This window comes from Mus pahari, chromosome 9 (genome assembly GCF_900095145.1).
Source record: "Mus pahari chromosome 9, PAHARI_EIJ_v1.1, whole genome shotgun sequence".
Classification (NCBI taxonomy): Eukaryota; Metazoa; Chordata; class Mammalia; order Rodentia; family Muridae; genus Mus; species Mus pahari.
In genome coordinates this window covers 90,016,636-90,029,316 of record NC_034598.1, presented here as the reverse complement: position 1 = coordinate 90,029,316, position 12,681 = coordinate 90,016,636, and the positions used below count along the sequence as shown (strand labels likewise).

Below are 12,681 nucleotides of genomic sequence, written 5' to 3'. Positions count from 1 at the left end.
TTAGAGGCTCATAGAAACTGTCTTGAGAAATAATCGCACAATTATCAGGTATATTTCCTTGTGACTTCCCAGTCCCTCATGACTCTTAACTGGTATTTCTGGTATTTTCCAACAACGCCCTCCCCACCCCCTTGAGTTGTGGGTTTTTCCTTTAAATACTCCCTTACCCAACTACTTGGGGGGTCCACATCCTCTACCCCTGTGTGGTGTACAACTGTGGGCCCCAGAGTGCGCCTGGAATAAAAGTCCTCTTGCAGTTTGCATCAAGACCGTTTCTCATGAGTGATTTGGGGTGTCACCTCTCCTGAGTCAGAACATTGGGGGAGTCCTCACATCGTGGGTCTTTCACCTACAAAGAACCCTACCCATTCAGAGGAGAAGGGAAGGGGGAAAGGATTGTGGTAGAGGGTGTCACAAAGGGGGGGGCAGTGAGTAGGATGTAAAGTTAGTTAATTAATTAATTCTAAAAAGATGATTTCCCTATAGACAGAAGAGATGATTTAAAATCAAGAGACACCTATCATCTTGTACAGTTGGATCTTCCCATAGGAGAAAGAAAATGTCTGTCTCTGGGACCTCTGGATACCATTGAAGATGTCAGCTCAGGGCCTTCAGAAAATTCCACCAGGCACCCCTCCGCTCTGGAAGGGAGAGGTTCAGAAAGACCACAGGGGGGACTGACTGTTGGCCACCCACAGATAAGGGAAGTACTTGCTACCTCATTCCCTAAGGACCAATCGGTTTAAAAGTCATAATGTTCTGCCATTCACATTGTGCCTAGTTGCTGATGCTCTATTTCACCCCTGAAAACTGTATAAAAACTCTCCAAACTGGCAGCCTGGGGTTGCCTCCTCTCTTTTTGGGTGTAGGACAACTCCAGGGCACTGGAACAATAAATTGCACTTGCTAAATTGCTCTTGCTTTTGCATTGATTCCTAACTCTGCATTGTTCACTCGGGGTATGGGGGTGGGGTGGGGGTCCTCAGTAGCTAAGTCTCACCAGAGTCAAAAGATAGATCAGTTCTTGACAGTTTATGTAAATATTGACCCTATGAGTTTCAGTATATATAACTGATTTGATTACATACTCTGTGAGTTCTGATATGTATAATTTTGTGTACTCTCCAGAAATAACTGTTTTACAACCTGTTTTATTCACACTTTTGAAAAGATTTCTATCTTCTGTGTATGTGTCTTGTCTGTCTGTCTGTCTGTCCACATGCTTGCCTGGTACCCACAATGGTCAGAAGAAGGCACTACATCCTCTAGAACTAGATATATATACAATTGTGAGCCACTACTTGGGTGCTGGAAACCAAATCTGAATCCTCTGAAAGAGCAAGCTATCCCTGAGCCATCTCTCCAGCCTCTTTTTTTTTTTTTTTTTTTTTTGTTTTTCGAGACAGGGTTTCTCTGTATAGCCCTGGCTGTCCTGGAACTCACTCTGTAGACCAGGCTGGCCTCGAACTCAGAAATCCGCCTGCCTCTGCCTTCCGAGTGCTGGGATTAAAGGCGTGTGCCACCATGTCCGGCCTCTCCAGCCTCTTACACCTTTTTTAATCCAACATGGTCAAACAGTTACATCATTTCAAGGCAGAGGATTATTTCTGGTTTTATTGTGTCATAATCAGAGAATGTTTTTTTTTTTTTTTAAAGATTTATTTATTTATTTATTTTTATGTGAGTACATAGCTGTTTTCAGACACACCAGCAGAGGGCATCAGACCCTATTACAGATGGTTATGAGCCACCATGTGGTTGCTGGGAATTGAACTCAGGACCTCTGGAAGAGCAGTCAGTGCTCTTACCTGCTGAGCCATCTCTCCAGCCTATAAACAGAGAATGTTATCTGTACTAATTCTCTTTGGAATTTTCAGAAAATCTGTGGCTTAAATATAGCCAATGTTTGTGAAGTCTCACAGGTTATTGAAAGGTATATTCTCCACATCAATGTTCAGAGTTTTGCTTTGTCTAAGATGTGCCTGAGTACTGAATTGCAGTATTCCTTGTTAGTTAAAACACACTTTGAGGGATCTAGAGGGACTCACTTGGTAAGAGCACTTGTTCCTTTTGCAGAAGACCCATGTTCAGGTCCCAGGACTCACATGATGGCTACACCATCAACAGATCCAAGAGATTTGACATGCTTTTCTGGCCCTGATGAAACACACACACACACACACACACACACACACACACACACACTCACACATATTTTGAAATCTGCTTTGAGACAGGGCTTGCCTAAACTGCTCGGGCTGGTCTTGAACATGTAGTCTTCCTGCTTCTCCTCTCGGCCCCTGGAGACACTGGGATTCCAGCCATGTGCCACCATGTCTGTCTATGAGCTTCTGTTTTGTTTTTATTTGCTGCATATACAATGGTTTATTCTTTTTTTAAAATTTCTTGTTAGTTTATAATATTTATGAATCAGTCTTAAAGAGTGTCTCTTATGGGTATTACAGGTGCATTTGTTTTATTAAAAAAAACATATTATCTCTTATAATGCCATAACATAAACCCTGAAAATAGTCATAAATGAACAGAAGCTAGACACAAGTGGCCACATCTTTCCATTCACACGCATTTTCTAGATTAGCAAACACATAGCCAGAAAACAGACATAGCCAGTTGCTGGTTGCCTAGGACTGGGAATACATGAGGAAAATGGGAAGTGATTATGTTATGGTCTGATGCCTGCCCCCAGCATAGCTGTAGCCATTTTGTTCCATGCCCACCAGCTACTTCATATTGTTGCTATAACATGCTCGCTAGTCATTGACACAGAGAAATAACTTGACTCAAGGACATGCTGACCACATGCACTGTTTTGTTCTGAATGTTCTGTATGAAGTTTGCTATTCTTAAGAAATTCCACAGAGCTCCACATAGGACCCATCAAATCAAATGAACTGTTATGTCTAAAAAATCTTGAGTCAGAGCTGTCCACGGGGCAGCCCTTCCCACACCTATGTTATGAACTCACTGTGGTTTTTGTGGCTGACACTGAAGAAATGCTACTAATAAGCCAAACATTAATGATTATAATACTCATGCTCTGTTATCTCGATGTTCTGAAATTCCCCTGTTCACCACTCATCCAGCCCACACTCACCTTACACAGGACCAGTCAGCCTAAAGGTTAGCTGACACTTAGCCTAGTAAGCCTACTGCTCCCTTCCTTGCCCTTTAAACTTTTGAACCTGAGTTTTCCTATAAAGAGTCTACTCTGGGAGCCGACTAGGTTTTGCGGTCCTGAGCATCCAGTATTACGGTGTGTGTTCAATAAACTATTTTTGGTTAACTGAGACTAGAGTTTGCTTTGAGTGGCAATTCATGAACGGCAACAGATTGCTAGTGGACATGGGGTTCCATTTTGAGCTGATGAAAATGCTCTAAAAATGGATAATGGAGCCAGGTGGTGGTGGCACACACCTTTAATCTCAGCACCCAGGAGGCAGAGGTTGCTGGATCTGTGAGAGTTCAAGACCAGCCTGACCTACAAAGCAAGTCCAGGATAGCCAGGGCTCTGTTACACAGAGAGACTCTATTCCAAAAAACCAAACCAAACAAACAAAGATAATAGATAATAGATCTCTCATCTCTCTGAGTATATGTAAAACTGAATTGTACATTTTAAATGGGTAAAATTCTGTAAATTGTATGTCAATAAAGTTGTGGCAAAACCCATTCTGGGACTCTGTACTGCTGCTTCAGCTGTACTTGTTCATCTGACACATGGTTCTCTCAGCTCCACTATTGATTCTAGTGCAGACTAGAATCTTGCCAGAAAGATGTCTAGTGACTATTCAGTCAGTGGTACTTACTTTGAGAGGCCGCGGAGTGAGACTCCAAGATGCAGATTGATACAAAAGCAAGAGGTTTGACCGCAGGAGAGAGGGAGAAGCTGTAAGGAGGGTGTGGGGCTAGAAAAGCCCTTAGGGTCCCTCATTTCCCCCTTTTTCTTGTACAAGCTCCAATCAGGGGTCTTGGGTAACTAACTCATATTCTTCAGGACCTGTCCTCAGGGTCTCATATTGTTGGCGCAGGACCATCAGCTGCACTGCTCCTATTCTCTCTTTTATGAAGGCTATAAGCTTGTTAAATATGCAGGGTCCAAAGGTCAACAATAGCAAGAGAATAATTAGGGGTCCTAACTAGGTAGATATAAGGGTAGTTAACCAAGAGGAGGAGTTAAACCAAGACTCAAACCAGCCCTGACTCTATTATCTTTCTCTCTTCCACTTGGCTAGCCCTTCTCTCACTTTGGCCATTGAATCTTTAACTACACCCAGAATGGTCTCCAGTGTGTGCTTCCCAATGTTTCATACCCCCGGGTAGCATAGAAGAAATTGTTGGCCCCCTAACACTGATGGGCCTGCTGCTGGCTTCTCCCATCTCAGGGACACACATATATGGGGGTTTCTCACAGGACACTTCTCAACTTCGGGTGTCTGCACCCAAAGCCCCACCCTCCAAGGCCACTTTTAGGACACTGTTTAGATTCACAAGTCCCTCATCTCCCACATTTGGGTAATCCCTGCCCCTGTGTCTGTGGGGTGGGGATATTCCAGGAGTCAAGGCCTGCTGCTAACTTACAGATATCAAAGGCAAACTCCAGACACCAGGTATAAGGCAGGTGTTCCTCTGTTCCTCTGCAGTGGACCAAGCTCCATCCCCAGTGGCTGAGAGTGCTTGCCAAGTCACTTTGGTAGTATTGTGGGGATTGCTGAGGCTCAGAGCAAGAAGGAAGATATACAATAGCCACCTCATGGTTTCTCTGGCCTTGTAGAAGGGCGGGCGATCTTGAGCTTGAGGGGGTTGCTTGGGTGTCTGGCTACTATCCAGTTGGTGTCAGGGGCAGGTGCTGGTCTGACATGAGTTATGTGAACCCAGGCAGTTACTCCATTCACTTTAACAGAGGTCAGGGTGGTCAACAACACCAGAAATGATACTCAATCTCCAACTTGGTACTTGTGTGGAGCATCTGGGGTACCTGAGTTATACAGGGCACTAAGTTTAGGCCACCATGGTAGCTGATCTAGAAAGCTTGCTATTGAGCCATAAGATCCTTGTCAGCCTGAAAAGTCATTCTAGGGGAGGGGAGGTGTCAAGAGCCAGGGTCAAGGGAGTGGGGTGTCCCATACAGGACCTCGAATGGAGTTAGATTGAAATGATAGGGGGGTATTTCTGGCCCTAAAGAATGCCATGGGAAGGAGCTCCACCCAGGCTGCACCAGTCTCTAAGGACAATTTGGACCTCAAGGTCTCCTTCAGGGTCTAATTTATCCTTTCTACCTGCCCCGAACTTTTGGGTTTCCAATCTGTCCCCAGAAACTTACCCACTCCCTGGCTGACCTGAGAAAAGAAGGCTGGCCTGTCATCTGAGCCAGTGGCTTTAGTCATAACAAACCCAGGAAGTATCTCCTCCAGTGTCTTCCTCACGGCCACCCGTGCAGTTTCTCTCTTGGTGGGGTAGGCTTCTACCCACCCAGAAAAAGTATCTACAAAGACTAAGCAGTACTTATATCTATATTTTCCTGGTTTGACTTCAGTAAAATCAACTTCCCAAAATACTCCAGGACGATTACCCCCTTAGCATTTTTCTTAATGGTGTCTTAGTGGGATAGGTGTTTGCCTTCTGGTAAGCTTCACAATTTCTAGCTATCATGTCTGCTAGTTTTCCTAAATTTAAAGTCACTACACCCAACCTCTTGATCACCTGTTCTAGTTTTCTACTATTAAGGTGGGTATATCTGTGCATTTGTGTAAGCAGTTCAAGGGTCTGATGTTCTGGTAGGATGGTATTTCCCTCCAGTGTCTTTCAATGCCCACTTTTGTCCTAATAGTTAGTGAGACACCTTTTAATCAGCCTAAGTTCATGATCAGTGTAGCCAGCCAGCTATTTTTGAGTTCCAATCTGGGCTCTCTTCTGGGTGGTGGTTTATGAAGAGCATAGTCTTTATTTTTTTCATCACTACTTCCTTTTTCACCCTGTCTGCCAGATGGATCCCACTAGCTGAGGGGTTCTCACCCTTCTGGTGCCTAGGGCAATGGGTTATACTCACTTTTGCAGGTTTAAAAGGGGTTCGTAGTAGGGCAGCTATCTATGGTCTGTTCTTGATGATCTTGCTTTCCGAGGTTAGGAGTTCCTGTTGTTGATAAATGTCCCTGTGCATGTGCACAGTCACAAAGGCATACCTGCTGTCTGTGTAGATGTTAATCCTCTTTTTAGTGCCAATCTCCAAGGCCTGAGTGAGGGTGATTAATTCTGCTCTCTGGGTGGACGTTCCAGGTGGTAACGCCTCAGCCCAGATTACTTGTTGGTCAGATACCACCACAGCTCTAGCCTTCTGTTATCCATCAACCAAGAAGCTGCTCCCATCAGTGAACCATGTGACTTCCGCATCAGAAAGGGCTTGGTCAGTTAGTTTTTTTCATCCAACTATGTGCCTCAGCAAGTATTTCCCTGCAACTATGCAAGGGAGCTTCCGGATTGGGATCCGGGAACAAGCAAGGAGTGTGGAGAACCGTGGGGGCTGTGAATGTGATCCCTTCGGGATTGAGGAGGAGGGACTGGTAGCGAGCGGGTCATGCGGGAATTGGTTAACCATCTGCCTGGGAGCTGCTTTACCAAGTTCTTTATCAGTGGGAGGTTGTGACTGAAAATTTCTGTCCAATAGTCAGCTTATTTTTGGTGCCTTTTACCATAGCCACTACAGCTGCCACCGTACAGAGGCACAGCGGCCAGCTGGACTGAAGCTACTGGGTCAAGTTTCTTTGAGATGTAGGCCACTGGCCTTTTCCAAGGGGCCAGCCACTCCCTTTGTGACCCCTTCGCTCTCCACTAAAAACAGTTGGAAGGGCTTTGTGATGCCAAGTGCAGGGGCCGACACCAGAGCTAACTTGATTATGTCAAAAGCAGCTTGCTCTTCCCCTCCCCAACGGAATGTTTGGTTGTTTTTGGTCAGAGGGTATAATGGGCTGGCAATTTCTGCAAACCCCAGTATCCATAATCTACAAAACCTCGTAGACCCCAGAAACTCTCATACCTGGTATGGAGTCTTTGATGGGTGTTGGGGATGTGTAGTATGGTCTCCTTTCTGGCTGGGAGAGCCACCTCTGCCCATCCTCCAGGTGATATTCCAGATAGCTTACCCAGTTCTGGCAGATCTGGGTCTTCTTTGCAGAGACCTGATATCCTAGCCTCCCCAGTTCCTTTAACAATTGTTCAGTACCTTCCAGGCACTGTTCTCTGGCCTCAGTGGTGATGAGGAAATCATCTACGTACTGCAAAAGAGTTACTTGGGGGTGTTTTTCTTGGAACTCTTGTAGGTCCTAGTGGAGAGCCTCATCAAAGATGGTGGGCATATTCTTAAACCCTGGGGAAGCCGTGTGCATGTCAGTTGCCCAGCCAGCTCTTTATCAGGATCTTCCCACTCGAAAGGAAAGTACTCTTGGCTCTTTGGGGCCAGTGACAGGCAGCAAACGGCATCCGTCAGATCCAAGACTATGTACCAGATCCTGGATGGTGGCAGAGAGCTCAGCAAGGTGTATGGGTTAGGCACCGTGGGATGGATATCTAGGACTCTTTTGTTTACCTCTCTCAGATCTTGCATGGGGCGATAGTCCTGATTACCAGGCTTCTTTGAAGGCAATAGGGGTGTGTTCCAAGCAGAGCGGCACTTGTGCAGGACTCCCAGTTGTAGCAGCCTGTCAATGTGAGGCTTAATACCTTCTCACAGCTTCCGAGACATCAGGTACCAACACTCAGAAATGGGATCAGTCTGAGTCTTTTTTTTTTTTTTTTTTTTTAAAGATTTATTTATTTACTATATGTAAGTACACTGTAGCTGTCTTCAGACACTCCAGAAGAGGGAGTCAGATCTTGTTACAGGTGGTTGTGAGCCACCATGTGGTTGCTGGGATTTGAACTCTGCACCTTTGGAAGAGCAGTCGGGTGCTCTTACCCACTGAGCCATCTCACCAGCCCAGTCTGAGTCTTAAGTGCAGGGACCTGCAGACATGCATGTGCCAGCCTAGTTGTTTCCAGCCACCAAGCAATACCCTCTGTCTTTTGGGCTTTAGTCTCAAACAATTTGTATTCGTTCTCCAGCCTAATAGTAAAGGCCTGGACAAGTTCTCTGTCAATGACTGCTGGGTTTTCCAAGGGAGCCCACATGTCCGAGGGCACATTCTTTCGAGTCTCATTGAGGATTCTTTCTCTCTCCTCAGTGGTAAAGAGGACCCTCATAAGTGGTTGTGTGTCATCCCAGGTGGGCTGATGGGTAAACAGGACAGTTTCAAAGAGATTAATCAAACTCTTGAGATTATCTGAGAAATGGGGATGCTGAGACTTCCGGTTGTATAGGTCAGCTGATGAGAAGGCCAATATTGCATAGCCTGATTGCCCTCATCATCTAAAGGCCCATATGCCCTCAGTGGAAGAGCCACCATGGTATCAGGGGACTGTCCAACTTTGGGCCCTCATGGTGGGACCAGGAAGTTAGGGGTCTCCTCCTGCTGCTCCCTCTAGTAAAAGGGGATACAACAGCCCTGGTTCCATATTGGCTGAGGATACTGGGATGGTGCTGGTGTTTGTGGGGCCATGGGGGCAAGGGTAGGGGGATATGGAGGAGGAGGGTATAGGAGCAACAGGTCCACTGTTGAAGGGTCTTGGAGGATCGATCTCTCAGGTTCGAATCCCTCCTCCTGTGTTTCATCTTTCCTGATGGCCCAAGCCTTTGAGGTGGGTCTTGGAGGGAAAGAAAGGCTTTTTATCCACAGGGTGGGGGGATCCTCAACTAGATTCTTCCAAGTTATTATATAAGGTACCTGGTCAGGGTGACCATGTGGTCCCTGTCTAAAAGTCCTCCCTTCAACTGTCATGATGACAGGCAAGTTGAAGGTCCCTGTGGAGAGCCACCCTACACCAAAGGCAGGCCACTCTGAGGAACATAGGGTGACTAATTTGCCCCCCCCTTTTTTTTTCTACAACAGGTTCTCCTCTCTTTTCTTAACTTCCTTCCAATGTGTCACTAAGATATTCAGCCAGTGGGGTAGACTCAATCTGTCCCATGTCCAAAACTAGAGTCAGTCCAAGTCCAAAAACACAGAATGAAATAACCAACAAACACAGAAACCGAACTCCCCAAGACTTCAGGAGGCAAATTTGAGTGAGACTTGGCTAGAATTGAGACCTGAAGGCTCAGAAAGGAGGAGAGTCCTCTTGGCTCCCTCCAGCAAGTCTGAAGCATCCTCCAGACCTCCCACTGTTGCGACAATGTGACATGTCTGCCCACCATTGATTGATGATCCTGTTCAGTAGCGTCTTGCTCTAGAGCCAAAGTGAAAGCTAAAGAACAGAGACACGCTTACTCACGCTCCACACTTCAGCAGAGACACGCTTACTCACTCTCCACACTTCAGCAGAGACACGCTTACTCACGCTCCACACTTCAGCAGAGACACGCTTACTCACACTCCACACTTCAGCAGAGACACGCTTATTCACGCTCCACACTTCAGACGCTCAGAGCTGAGCTCAAGCCTGGACTCTGATGCTGATAGTATCAAGTGCCTACGCAAGGGGTCAGGGTGGGGGTCATAGATCCCGGACAAGCCCCCAAATGTAAAGCCCCAGAGGGTCTTTACCTACTGGGAGACCGTGAGTGAGACAATGAGACTCATATAGATGCAAAAGCAAGAGATTTATTTTTCCGGTGCACCGGGATCAACCTTCAGCAGTTTTTCAAGCAAGAGACCAAAGGCCATCCCAATTCTAACTTATAAGCCCCTTTTATACATTTTTTTTAGAGGGCAGATTACAGTAACAGCAGCTAATCACTTGGTGATGACCTTTTGGCTGATTGGCTGGGCCCATATCGGATCATCCTGGGAGAGTACCTTTGTTCCCCAGAGAGCCCAGGTGGCCTTTGGCCAGTATACTTTTGGTTTTTCTGAGAAGTGTTTTATCAGAGTCGTTTCTGAGAAATCATCCTGGGGCGGAGAACATGAAGTTCTCCTTTGGGGCCTAATGCCCTTTCCTGGATCCATCTCAGGGTTGGGTCACAATTGCTTAATCTTATCACTTGGTCTACAGAGCTAACTATCCAGGACAGACAGACCTATACAAAGAAACCATGTCTCAAACAAACAAACAAACAAACAAACAACAAACAACAACAAAGAACTGAAATGTCATCTTGGTGAATATAAAGTGTTCTTCCTCATCTCTTGATTAAGTTTGGTTTGAAATCTATTTCGTTAGATATTAGATGGCTACATCAGCTTGCTTTTTAGGTTTATTTGCTTGGAAGTATTTTTCCAATTCTTTAGGCTGAGGTAATTGCCAAATCTGCTTTGGCCATGGCAGGTATGGCATTGTAAGACCCAGACCCTCGGTCAGTGGTATTTACTTTGAGATGTCCCTGAGTGCGACACCAAGATGCAGATTGATGCAAAAGCAAGAGATATATTTTCTGGTACATCGAGGTTGATCTTCAATTAGTCCCTCAAGGCAAGTTACTTAGAAGGCAACCTCGGATGGCTATTACAAACAGTTTTTATACTTCTTAGGGGCACAGGTTACATCAGGAAGGTTACAGTTCAGACTTATTGGCTAAGCATATTGACCTTTAAATCTATTGACTAGCAAGCATGACACGCATTTGAACTCTACCTGGTGACTTTCCAGAGGGTCAGGTAACTATCAGTCAGTACATTCTGAGAATTTTTTACTCAAGAATGTTCCTGTGGGTGGAGAATGGAACTTGGTCTAGCCTTGACCCCAGGCAGGAAGGAGATGCTGTAAGGAGCGTGTGGGACTGGAAAACCTCTTAGGGTCCCTCAGCATGGTATGGTTCCTGCCCCTGCAACAGATCTAGCAGGGCATGGGCTACACAAGTGTCAATGGTTGTTGTGGGCCTAAGGCTTGTCTGTGTAATAATGCACATATTTTCATGTTCCGCCTTCAGGGAATGCTCTCCCTGTTAATGTTAATGACTCCATGATAATCAGAGACAGCATAAGTCCTGGGAGCAAAGGTGTGGCTGATGTCTCAGCAAAATGGTAAGTGCTGAGATCTTCAGGACAGCCCTCAAGGCTGTGGGAAAGAACTTGAAAAACATGAGTTCAAAAATATCTAATTTCTCAACTATGTAAAGTATAAAGATACAATAGGAATTGTATAAGGAGCTTCACATATCTAAAGGAATGGAGGCGACTGAACTATGAACCAGATTGTCAGAAAGCTAGTAAGGAAGGAGATGTTTGTGCTTACAAAGGCAGGCAGATTCCTGAGTTAAAGGTCAGCATGAGAGAGAGGGAGTTTAGGTCCAGACTCAGGTGTGGTAGGAATGGTAATTTAAGGGTGGGGTTATTTTATCATCCAGTTATTTTATCATCTGTGCTTAACAAAGCAGGCATATCTCTGAATTCCTTAGCAATGTTAAAAGAAGAGATGTGCTTGCTATCTCTAAGAATCAAGGGGCTGGGGTAATGGGATGCTGATTCATGGAATAACCAAAAAGGAACTTATGGTAGTAGACTGAATTGATATGTAAATAAAAAGACTGAATTGAAATGCAAATAAAAGACTGGGCCTTGTTCTGGGAGAGTTGAGCTATCTAGACGAGCTGTCTGGGGAGAGAGAGAGAGAGAGAGAGAGAGAGAGAGAGAGAGAGAGAGAGAGAGAGAGAGAAAGTTCTTTTACTAGCAGCTATCCAGAGAAAGAACTGCTTTAAGAGCTAACACAGTTATTTTAGAAAAATTTCTAGCTTTCTGGGTTTAATCAGAAAACCCAAGAATTACTTTTAGAAGTTTTCTAGCAGGATTTCTGACTTGGTCAGAAAATCCAATAAATTTTTTCTGACTTTGATTGGAAAACCTATGAGCTATTCAGAGAACATTTAGAAATTTTTCTAGCACAAGAGAGCTATCTTGCAGAAAGCTGTCTTGGTCAAGGAGCTGTCTTGGTCAAGGAGCTGTCTTGAGTAAAAAGCTATCTGGAGCAGGCTACAGAGCCAAGAGCTATCTACGAGAGTTATCTAGGGAGCTGCCTTGAGCAGAACTTAGGCCATCAGCTTGTGACCCATGATTTGAGTCCTTTGTTTCACTGTTCTAAGACACCCCTTCTCTCAGGAACCCTTTTCCAAGCCGAGGTTGGTCCTTGGCAGGTAAGTTCTACCTTTGATGTTGAGGTATGTTTTTCATATCCAGCAGTAGGATTCACACCTTTTTTTTTTTTTTTTGGGGGGGGGGGAGGTATTGAGAGATATCAATAATCAATAACTGTTAATTTTGTTGCTAGTGGTGATGTTGGTAGTGTGTGTGTGTGTGTGTGTGTGTGTGTGTGTGTGTGTGTGTCCCCATGCAACTGTAGCTGTGCTTGGAGCTCTAAAAGTTGACCAGATTGCTTTCATATTCATAGAGCAATATCTATCTTTGTCTCCTGAGTTCTGGGACTAAAAGCATGTGCTACAATGTCTGACCTCAAGAATATGTTTGTTTGTTTGTTTGTTTGTTTGTTTGCTTGTTTGAAACAGGCTTTCTCTGTGTAGCTCTGGCTGTCATGGAACTTTATCTATAAAGAAGGCTGGTCTAGAACTCTGAGATCTACTTCCCTCTGCCTCCTGAGGGCTGGGATCAAAAGCATGTACTGTCACTGCCTGGCTATAAGAAT

General features: G+C 45.1%; 1 pseudogene; it reads left to right on the top strand.

Moving 5' to 3' along the window:
- Positions 1–11,801: 11,801 nt before the first annotated feature.
- On the top strand, positions 11,802–11,858 carry LOC115064792 (annotated as a pseudogene).
- The last annotated feature ends 823 nt before the right edge of the window (positions 11,859–12,681 follow it).